The 14,906-nt window shown below is 28.4% G+C and overlaps 1 protein-coding gene across 1 annotated transcript in view; it reads right to left on the reverse strand.

Annotated features, from left to right (window-relative positions):
• LOC107449387 (semaphorin-1A) overlaps positions 1 to 14,906 on the reverse strand; it is a 561,149-nt gene that overhangs the window by 168,476 nt on the left and 377,767 nt on the right. The gene's annotated exons all lie outside the window — the stretch shown is intronic.

Below are 14,906 nucleotides of genomic sequence, written 5' to 3' on the forward strand. Positions count from 1 at the left end.
AACAAAATTTTTCTTGTGTAGAATTTTATTTAAATTGTTTTATTCTCGACAAAATACATAAAAATTAAAAAAAATTTAGAGCTTAAAATTAATCATTGCTGTACTGTATAAAATACGAAATAGATAACATAAACAAAAATTATATTGAAAAATGTGAATCGCAAATAGAAAATAGTAAATGATAACTCCAAGAATAAAGAACGCCAAGTTTACGCCATGTCTCTAGACTGTCAAAACACCCTGACCACAAAGTCTCCTACCATTTGGCTCTTTCTTATCCTTTATCTCTTTCTTAAAAGAAATAAAGATGAGAATTCTTATAAACTTTTTCTTTTTCATCCTTTCCATTTTCGACACCAAAAACGTGACCTCCTTCGTGACGCTTTCGAAAAGGATAGGGCGACAAAACGAGAAAAAAAGAATAAAAAAAAATTCTTTGGCATCTTTGGCGAAGGAAGAAGAAGCAAAGAAGATGACCCTCATCAAACAAAGTAGATGATCCACCTCTTCGTCTCAAGTTTTGATGACCACAAAACTGACCCTTTCATTCGCCAAGCGCCTGGTGGAACATTTTCTGTAAAGTCCATCCTTTGTCCAAGTGTTGGCGACGTTTTCATTCTTTGAAGTATGATGCATGGCTTTCAATTAGTTTCGTAAAAGATTGAATGAATTGTAGCTGTCTTGGAAAATATGTTTTTTTTAAAAATAAAAAGCAATTTTATAAATTAAATAAAGTATTATCCAATTCATTTTTATCTTGAAAAAAAAATATATAAATTTTTATTTTAAACATAGAAAGAAAAAAAAACAGTGGAAAAGTATTTTTCTAAGAAAAGTTCTAGCGATAAGTTATTAGGTTTCCAAGACAGGAGAGCACAGTTTCATTTTTATAGTTGTTCTAAAGCTTTTGTTTTAAAATTCGTTCGCAAAGCAGACATAAAAATTTAGTTTCGTTTCTAATAATAACCTATTCAACTCGAAATAAATATAGAATCAAATAAAAATAAAATTAAGAATTTATAAGTTCAAGTCTGTAATTTATAAAACACAAATTTTAAAGTTTGTGATACTCGTTTAAAAAAAACAATTATTTAAACAATCACAAATATCTAATAAATTTAATATAAAAAAAATACAAAAACAAAATTAAAAGACTATCATTTTTAAAAAAATCACTAATATTCAAAATCGTGGTACTTGTCACAAACAATGTAAATATTTTGAATAAAATATTGTTCAAAAAGTTAATACAAATTAAAACTAAAAAGTTTTATTTCTTTTAATGTTCTAAAAAGTTTCTGTTGTTGTTGTTGCTAATTCCCATCTGGTCTGACGGGGTCAGACCAGATCAATGAATCCGTTGACATTCAGAAAATCCGAAACCAGAATGGGAGAGGAATGAATGTCATTCCAGTCCAGCCCTACACAGTTCAAGATGTGCTCAGGTGATGCCTGGTTTTGTTGGCATTTAGGGCAAAGAGGAAAGANGTTCTAAAGCTTTTGTTTTAAAATTCGTTCGCAAAGCAGACATAAAAATTTAGTTTCGTTTCTAATAATAACCTATTCAACTCGAAATAAATATAGAATCAAATAAAAATAAAATTAAGAATTTATAAGTTCAAGTCTGTAATTTATAAAACACAAATTTTAAAGTTTGTGATACTCGTTTAAAAAAAACAATTATTTAAACAATCACAAATATCTAATAAATTTAATATAAAAAAAATACAAAAACAAAATTAAAAGACTATCATTTTTAAAAAAATCACTAATATTCAAAATCGTGGTACTTGTCACAAACAATGTAAATATTTTGAATAAAATATTGTTCAAAAAGTTAATACAAATTAAAACTAAAAAGTTTTATTTATTTTAAAATACTTAAAATCCAAATATTTTTTTAAGACAATATTACAAATGATCTGACAATTTTTTTAAGTTTTCATTTTATTTTTCAAGTAACAAATTTTTTTTAAAAAATAAAGTTCTTACAAAGTATTTATTTAAGTACAAAAATTTTGTTTAAATAATGGAGTATTTTTTAATAGTTTTTTAATTAACACGTATTCTTATTTAACTCCAAATATCCATTGTAAAACAGATTAACAGTTGTAAGAAATATATTCCATCTTCATTTAAAACGAAATAACAAAACTAAGCCCAATTAGGATGTCAAACAAATCAAGCCTTTCATTACTTAAAGCGGAGAAAAAATCTCATTTTGTTAAACAACTCCCCTAAAACACATCATTTACGTTGTCGAAAGGCTTAGCCAAAGTATAATAAGTATTAAGTACTAACCCTTTTGCACAATTGAGAGAACCGGTGTCATTTTTATATCTTTTTGTTTGACCTCAAGTAGAAGCAAAAATATATTTTAGTATTTTTTAATTATAAAAAGCAGTCGAATTCTGAAAGATTCTCAGAATTACATTTGTTCTAAAATATAAAATTCAAAAAAAAGTAGTTTAATTTTTTTTCCATTCATACTTAAAATTTCATTCATATTATTTTTTCATTCATATTCATTATTAATAATTGATTTCGTAAATTAAAGAAATTTCAAGGATGAATAACTGTTTCTTTTGGATCAAGATTACTGCAAATAAAGCTATATTCATACTATATTTCATAACCATAAATTATTAAAATACTAAATATAATATTCTGCACCGATTTTAAAATAAATTATTACAACATTATGAAAAAAAGTATGAAAAATATGTTTAATAGAAATTCTGTGTCAAAGGGTTAATTTATGAAATTAATACAAGTACAAAATTAATAAAGATGTAATATTAAACACGGCAATATTCAATTAATTTACTCGTCGCCAAAATTTTATTTCGTTAAAAATACTTGTTTCACAAAACAAATATTTTTAAAAAAAATAATATTAATTAAAATAGTAATATAAATTAAATAATATAAATTATTAAATTACTAAATATAATATTCTGCACCGATTTTAAAATAAATTATAATAACTTTATGAAAAAAAGTATGAACAACATGTTTAATAAAAATTCTGCGTCAAAGGGTTAATTTATGAAATTAATACAAGTACAAAATTAGTTAAGATGTAATCTTAAACACAGCAATGTTAAAAATTACAATTAATTTACTCGTCACCAAAATTTTATTTCATTAAAAATACTTGTTTCACAAAACAAATATTTTTAAGAAAAAATAATATTAATTAAAATACTAATATAAATTAAATAATATAAAATATTAAAATACTAAATTGAATATTCTGCACCTATTTTAAAATAAATTATTACTACATTATGAAAAAAAAAGTATGAAAAATATGTTTAATAAAAATACTGCGTCAAAGGGTTAATTTATGAAATTAATACAAGTACAAAATTAATAAAGATGCAATCTTAAACACAGCAATATTAAAAATTACAATTAATTTACTCGTCGCCAAAATTTTATTTCATTAAAAATACTTGTTTCACAAAACAATTTTTTTTTAAAAACAATATTAAAATTTGTATACTTTTTTTTTATTTTGTATATTTTCATTTAATCCTCAATAATCATTTTTTAACTGTTGTCATGCTCCGTCAAACGATTATTCCAAACTTAAAAGATTAACAGTTGTGAAAAATATATTCTTCAACTAAAACAAAATAACAAAAAAGTGTCTACTTTGTATGTCAAACAAGTTAAGCTTCTTAATGGTTTGACGAGGAGGAAAAAACCCTTTTTATTGCTTTTACAACTTCCCCAAAAATTACATCATTCACGTTTATGTCGACAGACTTAGACATCGACAACTTCAATTAACAAACCGATAAAAGAACATCTTTTAAGTAATTTATTTTAGATTTAGCATATATGACCCTTCTAAGAAGAAAAAAATGCAAATAAAAAAAAGTTTTAAGCCGCAGTTGAGGACAACTTCAAAATGATTGACGTAAGACAATAAAAACCAATCCTTAGGATTATGCCCCGCAGGCAATGACGCACCTGGACCCATCTACCGGTCATTCTCCGAAACGGCTCAAGAAATTATTGGCAGAGATTTGGAATACTTAACTCGGGCATTAATTCCTTCGATATTGATTGTTTTTATCATTTCTTCCGTTGTTTTAAATTCTTGGCGGCGAGATTGTGGTAGTTCGTAAATTGTCTTTTTTTTCTTCTTCCAACTCTTATTATCATTAACACTTTCCTCTTTAGAAGTAAAGGGGTTTAAAAAAGGGAAGAAGAGTTAGAAATAGTAAACATTTAAGTGATAAAAATTAAAAAAATAATGCGATAGCAAATTTTAATAATGCGATAAAATTGTAAACAAATTTGTGAATAATATTTTGAAAGTTCGATAGAAAATAAAAGAAGATTGTTGTAACATAAATAAGGATTATTTTTGTAATCTTTATTCATTGATTGAATGTGTTTTCCTTGTGTAAAGACTTGATTTATTCTGCGGATTATCAATATATTATTATAATATTATAATTATTTATTCATATATGCTACTTATCTTATTTGTGGTTTTATCATCGTTGTTGTACAACTGACTTATATTGGATTTGAAGCTCATTATGCTTAATTTCATAACCATGCAATTTTGTGCGCAAACCAGACGACAAGGGAACTCCAGGATCAAGTACTGCGATAAATATGAATCTTCCGAGGAGAGGATATTCTGAAGGGACAAACAAGCATTTGCATTGCATAAAGAGGAAGACCATGAAGCCCTATTACTTATAGCTCTAAAGTAAGACTATTCCAGTCCATGCTTTAGCTAACCCTGGCTATATTTCAGCCGGGAACAGAATGGACAACTAGTCAAATTTTCATTTTGGGACGTAGATTTGTCAACTGTTAACCGAGATTCGAGCTAAAACCTACATATTTTCCTCATAACAGCTAGTCCTTTGCTCTGAATATAAACAAAAACCGGTTTTGAAGAGTGCGAAGAGGTTTACCTTTTTTCATAAATATACAAAACAAAGCTCGTGGCGTAACATAACCAGTTGAATCTCTCTTCTTTCTTCAAAGATCGCCATACTTATGAGGCTTGTTATGAGGCAAACAAACATACCAAACGAAACAGTTAACAAGGTTTTCGAAGTTCTTTCTCCAAGGAAAATAAAAAAGTCGCAGCTTAAGTATTTTACCCTTGAAGAACAAAGCTATAATTTTAAACAGTAAATGGCATCTTGCTTTAAAGAATTATCTGTACTTTAGAAAGGAAAAATAACTAAAAGATTGAAAAAGTTATTATTTTTTGTTGTTGAAGAAATCACTAATTTGGCGACATTTTTCCACCTAAATGAAAATCATCAAAATCAATGCTTATTTTAATTTTTTGGAAATTTTTTATGAACCCAGATAATGCAGCATTAAAATAAGTTTCAAAATATTAAAAAATTAGCCTACAAAGGCTTTTTATTTTCTCAAAGCTGCGGGTTTTTTTTTCAATATTGACGTTTTGCGCCATTTTCAGAATCAACATAGAGAGCGCTGACGAATAATAGGCTTAACTTCACCTAACCATCATGAGTAACAGTTGAAACTCACATCAGTTATGTATTTTCATAACTGATGTGAGTTTCAACTGTTACTCATGATGATACTTTTTTGCAAATAACATGCTATTTTGCATGTTCTTTGCAAAAAAGTATCATTTTATGCGGCAACAGAATCTTCGAAAAACAGCCATCAAAGGCTCCGCCCCATTTGGTTGTAAATTGTAGGAATTTGAACAGTGGCAGACTTTGACTGTTTTGACAAGATAAGTACAAATGTTTTCATAATGGTTAGAGCACTCGACTAGGACCTCAAAAATCCAGGATTCGATCCGAACAGGAGCCAAAGTACATCACTCACTCACTAATAAGTTCTTTAAGCGTCATGCTTTTTGATTATAGAAAATAAAAAAATTTGAAAAAATAAATAAATAAATAAGTTTTAGTTTTGGGAAACCAAGGTCGACCAGGTAGGCCTTCTTGCGCTAATCTCTTCATTTCAAATCACTAATGGCACCGTCACGAGAATAATAAATAAAAACAGGAATGCTAATCAAAAAAACACTATTCAAATTACACAGAACTATTCGAATTCAAGTGAGTATCGTGCATCTGCATGAAAATCAGTCTTTCATTTTCGGAAGCATCACCCTACCTAATTAGCATTCAAGTGATGTGTATTATAATGGGTGTTAGCCGTAAATGGGGGAGGGTAAGGTGCTAGAAATTGAAAGAATGAGTAATGGATTAGCCTTCATTTCCATCAACATTTTAATGAACCTAATGCATTAATGCATTTCATATCGTTTTTCACCCTGTCGAATTTACTCATATTTTTCTTCCAAAGAACACGCAGACTTTATGCGCACTCTGTCTCGTCTGAGTTTTCACTTCCGGGAGTAAAGATATATTTTTAGCGATGTTTTAGAAACACGATTAGTTAAATATAGACTGAGAAATAATTGAATGTTCTAATTCTATAAAAGTAGTCACTGTTTTATTTTCAGAGAATTTCTCGTTTTTTTTCCTTCTAAAATTAAGAACATTATTATTATATTCTAGTAATAAGGTATAACCATATAATCCGCCTTAGGCGACAAGCTTGGTCACCTTTCAAAGTCATCTTGTACAGCATGTGAACTTCAATGGTAACAAAAATTGTATTTAAATATTCGAATTCTTCAAACGCTACTCCATCCTAGTACCTTAATTAGTTTTTTGAAGTTATACTTCTTATGCGACTTCCAACAAGGTTGCGTTAAACGTTTAACGATACATTTTTATTGGCCGGGAAATCACGTGGTAGGATCCAGTTTTCCCTCATTCATTTCCATATTGTTTTGGTTCTCACTAGCATAAAAATAATAAAAGTCATAAAAGTATTGTTTTTCTATAAATATTTTTTTAGTTTGTTTTGATACACATATAATTTAATAGGGTAGTATTTTTTATTTTCAAATTTAGTGGATAACAATTGTAAAAAATGAGTGAAAACAATCCCACGGACAATGCGACGGATTTAAGGTTATGTCAAGGTACGTCTCTTGTGAATATCAATTGATTGTTAGGTTTTCTCTTCTGAAATTACATTATGACGCATTCACATACATTATTAATACAAATACATTTTCCAGGGCGAGACGATGAGGCAACCACAAGCACTTCCACTGGTTCAAGAGGTCCACGAGGGAAAAATGCACAATATTACCGTGATTACAGAGCACGGAAGCGAGCGGAGCAGGAAAAAGAGTCGTTGAATAGAACTAGTTTTCCTTCTACGACTGCTGATTCTTCTACAATTAACGTCGCAGGTTGCGAAGTTTAATTTCTTCCGCGCGGAGGGACTCCTCGCACTATTTTTTTTTTTTTAGTAACTGTTTTCAAGAGATATCCACGATAATGTGAAAGTTCCTTATGTATTGAATTTTAGTAATAATTTAAAATCTGTGCAACAGCCATTAAATCACACAAACTACCGTAAATATGAGTTTGGGGTATTTTAGCATAATAGGCAACAGAAATATTAAAATTATTTTCATCTCTGTGGAAATAAGATAGAAAAATCCTCCCGTAGCTATGTTACGTGCAATACTACTTTCTCAAGCACCAATAGATCCTTAGCTTGAGTATCGAATCAAATTATTATACTAAGTCTAATCGATTTGTAGATGCATTAATTTGTTTTATTTATTTAATATTATTGGAGACATTAAATCAGTTTAATTATTATTTGAAATTTAAGTGAATATTTTATTTAAAATAATGATAGTTTAATGTAAATTTAAACATTTATATTTGCAAATATTTGTAAAAAGGGATATTATCATTTATTGTGAATTAAGCTTTGCAGTTCTAAATAATTATGCAAAATAAGAAAAAAAGATAAACATAATTAACATTTTGGAAAGCGCTATTATCAAGCTTGTAGAGTTAATTAGTTCTGTAATGAATTCTAGTTAATTAATGCAATTCACAAAATACTCTAAAAATCCAATAAATTAAAATTTAAAAGTTTCTTCCTCGAAACCTATGAACTTAAAATGCAAATTAAATTCAAATTTTAAGCCGTATTTTAATGCTTAGCCTTTGGCAATTTTATCAAAGGAAATAGTTAGAATAATTATATTTCCTTAGAATAATATTTAAAAAAATTAAGTTGGCGAGATTTATCTATTGTAAATGTTCACAGCAGTAAAATTACAAAATTGTAATTTTTGAAAATTATGTTTGCTTATATATGTATATAAATAAGATGAAAATATGAGAATATCAATGAAAATATTCAATTTAAATTTTTTTTTTAAAAACTTAGTCTTTAATAACTTATATAAAATCCCCAAAGTAATTGAAAAGTATTATAAATATAGAAAAATTTTAAATCGCTTATTAATATAAATAGAAGTTTAAAATAGCATGTTATTAAGCCGAAAGATTTTAACTATACATCAAAGAAGATTAAAGGTTAGTTTTTATTTAGTTATGCTCCTTAAATAGATATATGATAATAATAAAAGATATTGCTTACAGAATCTGAAAATAAATATTCATTAAGGATTATGATTTTCTAATTTTAAAAAAGGAAAATTAATAATATCTCCCAGTTCATCAAGAAAGTTTCTTCCTTGAAGTTTATGAATTTATTTAGCTCATTTAGAACAACTTAAATTTCTTTTTCATCCGTAATATCAGACTAATCAAACTAAAACATCAAACTAAAATATTTTACATAAAATTCCTTTTTATAAATAGAACAGCAATCAAACGATATAGAATAAGATCAATAGATAAATGAAATTTTTGATGTCAATTTATATTAATTACTTACATCTTAAAAGGTTATTTTAAAATAAATCTATGTAAGTAATTTTGCGTTTTTTTTTTGTAAAGTAACTATTTAAAATGCTAAATTAGAATTTGCGCAATTTCTAAAGAAATGTACGACAGAAAAATAAAATCTTACGCTACGATATCTAAGGAAAGATTTTCCTTCCTTTATTTATTTTATCACAAGATATTTTGGCTGATAGCGCATTTAAATATTCCAAACGCTACATTAGAAGGAAAAAAATAAACAAAATCTACACGTTTACCCTATCTTTCCGATATCCAGAAAAAACAAACTAAAAAAAAAACAACTTGAAATCTTGCTATAAAATAACAACAAAACAAAAAAAATTTTAGAAAAATAAAAATATACCGAAACCTTGTATCACCGAAATGTCGTTTGGGTTTAAAAAGGCGCGGTATTATCTTTTTCACTCAAATTCTTCGTCTGCTTTTTTGGAATCAAACGGTTTCAGGTTCAACACTTCAAGAAGACAGTCAAATTTAATTATGGCCTTTTTTGAAAGCTGTAAAAGGTGAAAGTTTAAGAAGATTGTGAAGAAGAAAAAAATGGCGAATACTCACGATTCCAACAAAAGACGAAATCTAATCAAGTCTTAACGGCGGGAAAGGAAAAAAAAAAAGATGTTAAGGTTTATTTATAATTTTTTTATGTACCTCCGAGATGCTAAAACCGGAAAAAAAATGGGAAAACATTCCACATCGAATAAAGAACTGCATAATAAAGCGATTATTTTTAAAGGCTCCCCATTGGTAGTTACACTTTGTATCTTTAATGGAGATATAAAATAAGAATTTCCGTCGATTCCACTAACGTAAATGAGTCTAGTTTCGACAACGGAATCCATTTTTCAAGTTCGTTTGCAATACCGGAAAAAGCTTTTTTATTTTTGTTTATTACTGGAATTCGATATTATCTCAGTTTTAAACATTCCGACTGTTTGTATTTTTAATGGTTCCATGTTTCCGGCAAATACTGTTAAAAAACATTTGATTAGACAATTGCATTGTATTTGAGGGGAACATATTAGCATTGAATGATTGGCATATATGTGACTTTTAAGAAACAAAACAACAACTTCTGTGTTAAACCCAATAATACAAATTGTTTTTGACATAAATTTATTATGTTGACGCAATAAAATAAAATAAAATTTTTAAGAACGGCACTTTTAAGAAAAAAGAAAATGGTAGTTTTATCAGGCGTAAGACGAAGCAACAAAATAGATGAGAGATAATTTCGGTAATGAAAAAAGTTAACAACGAAAATGATGTGTTTAATTATAGAGATAATTCTCAGAAAGCTTGCCTAAGGTTAACTGTAACGTTATCCGTTAGCGACATTGTGATTTGAAGGGAAACTGTCATCAAGTGCTGTGATGCTCAAATCGTGATAACGTCACAATTTGGGGGGGGGGGAGATAACGCTTTGCAAAATCTCTCTATTTTCATCTTTATCGTAAGCAAGAAAAACATACCTTCTGAAAGTGTTATTTTACTATATATTTCTTCTCGTTAGATTTATGTTTGCTTAGGTCGGAAAACTGGTACTTTCGGTTTGAGGTTAAATAAAATACTATAAAATAAAAATATTAAAAACTACGTTTTCGAAGTTAGATTAAAAAGCAGAAAATGATTTTATTTTTGTCACATATAAAACGTAAAATGAAGACAGCATCACATTTGAAAGAAATGGGGGAAATTTTCCGAAAAATGAAAGAAGTTTATTACGAAAGTGATGCGATCTGCGTTTTTCATTTTACGTCATGTATTTTCTCTTTCTTCGTCTGTATGCGAACTTTATTTTTAAAATTGTTATTTCATTTTATCATTATCTCCTTTTTAGTTTTGAGTCGCAAAGTTAAAATTTAGATTGATGCTTGAAGGAAACAAAATTTTTTAAGACAACGTTTTTGAAGTAGATTAAAAAGAAAATTTTTTGTTTTTGTTTGATATAAAACATAAAATGGATAGCACACCACTTTCGAACGAAATGGGAGTAATTTTCGGTAATGAAAGAAGTTAATTGCAAAAGTGATGCTTCACTATAGGTCAGATATTTTCTCCTTTTCGTGTACATGAAAATCATAAAATTTAAAAAGTGCTGTTTTATTTTATTGTTTTCTTCTTTTTAGTTTGGTTGAAGTTTGTTTAGACCTGTATGTTACTATTGGAAAATTAATACTGGCAATTAGGAATAGTAGCCCTGGCTACAAACGTCAAAGAAAATGGTAGCCGCTTTTTGCACTTAGATTAGTGTAAGCACAGCAACAGGCTTGTGGATTTAAAACATTATTTTGAAGAAGAAAAATAACTTTTTTTTGAGTTAAATCAGTTTTCGATATTTCAAAAGCAAGACAAAGATATCGGGATTTAAAAAACTAAGTAGATATACGCGACAACATTTTGCAAATTCACGATGATATCGTCGTAAATTGAGTCTATAAAAATTTCATAACTCAAAAGCGCACTTCGATATATACGTATCGTATTAAAACATCAAAATAAAAAAAGCGAAAATTTTTAGAAAGAATCACCGAAAAAATATAAATATTTATGACGGAATCGTACAAATCGCGTGTTTTATTACTTTATTCTTTAATATTGAGCCTCCAATATAGGCGCCACTTTTGGCGACTAGGGTTTCATATTTTGTTAGCTATTATCTGCGCAGTGACAGACCGTTGGTGACTATAAACTTAGAGTTCTAGCTTGGTACTTTATGAATTTAAATTTGTTTAAATTTAAAATATTTTAATAATACATATTGCTAAATGATTGTAATGGTCATTTTCAGTCTTTTCCAATTTCTTTCAGCGTTCTGCAAGAACTAGATTTCTTCTGACTAAAACCTTAGCCCTGCTCTAAAGGCGAAGGTGATTTGGCTACCTACTTGAGAATGTAATTAATTTCAATATCACATTTTGTATGTAATTTCTTTTTAATGAAAAAAATTAGTTTTCATTGAAAATTTTTAAAAACTATTACAGTTATTGATCTAAACGTGACGCAAAAAATAAACAAAATAATTAAAATATTCATGATAATTATAATAGTTTACTATTTGCTAAGCTAAAACGTGTTTTAATTCCAGAAAACAAGAAAAAAAGTTCATTTGTGTCCTTTTCTTTTACTTCTTTGTTACTTTATATAAATATAAAACCATGTCATTTAATTCTGCAGAATATTTAAATTGAACTCTATTGGCATTGACCCAATGAATTGACATAATTTAAATTTGTATTTTAAGCGAAAGCTAGATAAGTTACTCAACAGCTTATACGAAATTTTGATCATCAGGTAATGCAAGAATAATTTTTTTTTATTTATTTATTTTTTACGCTCAATATTTTAATGTTTTTAAATTTTGTTTTTAAAAAGAATTAGATTAGAAAATAATTTATTTTAATTGTTATATGCACAAGAATTACACCTAGATTGCATGCTATATTTTACTATTAGACAATAAATAATTTTTTATCTTCAGCAATAAAGTAGTTTAATATAATCCAGGATTTTGACTGAATAAATATTCGGTATTTCGTTAAATAACTATCCACTGAATCTCTTATTTTAAAGACGTTAAATTCTAATTTAAAACCAGGGAGATGGACAAAAAACTAAGTAATAATCGTGATTTTACGTAATTATAAAGGTTATAATAATTTTTTTCACGTCAAATACTTTGCTTAAAAAGGTTGGGTAGTTTTTCAATACTTTCTCATTAAGAATTTTAATATTCAATTTTAAATCTAAAAAACTGTAATCTCCCAGATTCCGTTAAAAGTATAAAATCTGTTTGTGAATGAATCCTGTATCATACTTAATAATTCATACATTAGACTTGGTAAAAACTCATAGTAGTCTGCATCATTCTATTAAAATTTGGTAAAAACTCATAGTCGTCTGCATCATTCTATGCATCATTCTATTAAAATTTGGTAAAAACTCATAGTCGTCTGCATCATTCTATCAAAATTTGGTAAAAACTCATAGTCGTCTGCATCATTCTATTAAAATTTGGTAAAAACTCATAGTCGTCTGCATCCTTCTATTAAAATTTGGTAAAAACTCATAGTCGTCTGCATCATTCTATTAAAATATGTTCCTAAACAGCTCAGTTTCCTATGAATCGATACAATGAATCGATGACAAAACAATCGATTCGCTGAAACGGGCAATTTTTAATCTCGAAAGCTTTTTGAGTGTTATTTTTTTCTTCTTTGGCCGAAAAACGAGACTTCGAACATTCCAGAACTTTTCAGGTTTTTCCTCCTACTGTTCTTTCAACATTTTTTATTTTTTTCGTTCCTTCTTTCTTTCATTTCCTGTTTTTTCCCCATTTCCCCACTCTCCTTCCTTTCCAGATTTCGTATCTTTACTGTCGTCGACACTATTTTCATTTCTGTTAAAGGAAAAGAAATTATACAGCCCCAAAACTGGCCTTTTGTCTGGACCCTGTGTGTAGGGAGTAGATAGGGAAAAGGGAGGGGAAAAATCCTTCTTCAAATAAAAAAAAATCCCTAAACTGGGTACGTAACGAATGGAAGGAGGAACGAAACTAAGGAGAAATCTCAGATATTTGGGAGATCGTTGAATTTCTCGCCCCATAAAATTTTCTCGATTTTTCTTATATTTTTTTCCTCTTTTCTTTTGTCTTTTCTTTTTGCTTTTTATGTGGCCGGAGGAATGAAGAAAAAAATGAAAGGATTCGCTTCCCGCTGCATATCTGCGGCAATTCTTTTGTGATTTCGAGGAGAAAGACAAATTTTATTCTGTTGAGAAGATTTGGAATTGGCTCATAATGTTCTGTTTATACATCAGATAAGATTCACATTTCTATGTAACAATATAACAAATTTTTCCCTTTGTTTTTTCGACTTCGTTTCGCTCCACCTGTGCGCACTATTTTGTTTTTACTAAGATGGATATGTAGCCTTTTTATCTAATTAGAACATTTATAATAATATTGCTGATGGTACAACAAATTCTTCCCAAATTTTGGTTAGAGTTTTATTTTAGTTTCGTTGCGATGTAATGCATTGATTATGTAAGTAGATTATTATTTAAGCAGTATTTATTCATCCCTGCCGATGGATAGCCTTATTAAGGACAATCGATCATAATCTCTGCATCACAGTATTTGAATCAAGTATCGAGTATCAAATATCATGAATCGGTATCTTGAATCAAGTATCGAGCAATAAGAATCGTGAATCAGTGTCTTGAATCGAGTATCAAGTATCGTGAATCAGCATCTTGAATCAAGTATCAAGTATCATGAATCAATATCTTAAGTCAAGTATCAATTAACATGAATCAGTATCTCGAATCAAGTATCGAGAATCGTGAATGAGTATCTTGAGTCAAGTATCGTGAATCAGTTTATTGAATTAAGTATCCAAGCATCGTGAAACAGTACCTTGAATCAAATTTCGAAAATCAAGTATCGTGAATCAGTGTCTTGAATCGAGTATCAAGTATCGCGAATCAGTATCTTGAATCAAGTATCGAGTATCGTGAATCAATATCTTAAGTCAAGTATCAATTGTCCTGAATCAGTATCTCGAATTAAGTATCGAGACCCGTGAATGAGTATCTTGGGTCAAGTATCGTGAATCAGTTTATTGAATTAAGTATCAAGCATCGTGAAACAGTACCTTGAATCAAATTTCGAAAATCAAGTATCGTGAATCAGTGTCTTGAATCGAGTATCAAGTATCGCGAATCAGTATCTTGAATCAAGTATCATGAATCAATATCTTGAGTCAAGTATCAATTATCATGAATTAGTATCTCGAATCAAGTATTGAGAACCGTGAAGCAGTATCTTGAGTCAAGTATTGTGAATCAGTTTATTGAATTAAGTATCAAGCATCGTGAAACAGTACCTTGAATCAAATTTCGAGAATCAAGTATCGTGAATCAGTTTCTTGAATCAACTATCTATTATTAAGTATCGTAGATCAGTATCTTGAATCAAGTATCGAAAATCAGTATCTTGTATCAAGTATTGTGACAATATCGATTTCAAGCAGTTTTCTTTTTTCTTTTTCTCTCTTTTTTTAAAAA

Source organism: Parasteatoda tepidariorum, chromosome 1 (genome assembly GCF_043381705.1).
Source record: "Parasteatoda tepidariorum isolate YZ-2023 chromosome 1, CAS_Ptep_4.0, whole genome shotgun sequence".
NCBI classification, from domain to species: Eukaryota; Metazoa; Arthropoda; class Arachnida; order Araneae; family Theridiidae; genus Parasteatoda; species Parasteatoda tepidariorum.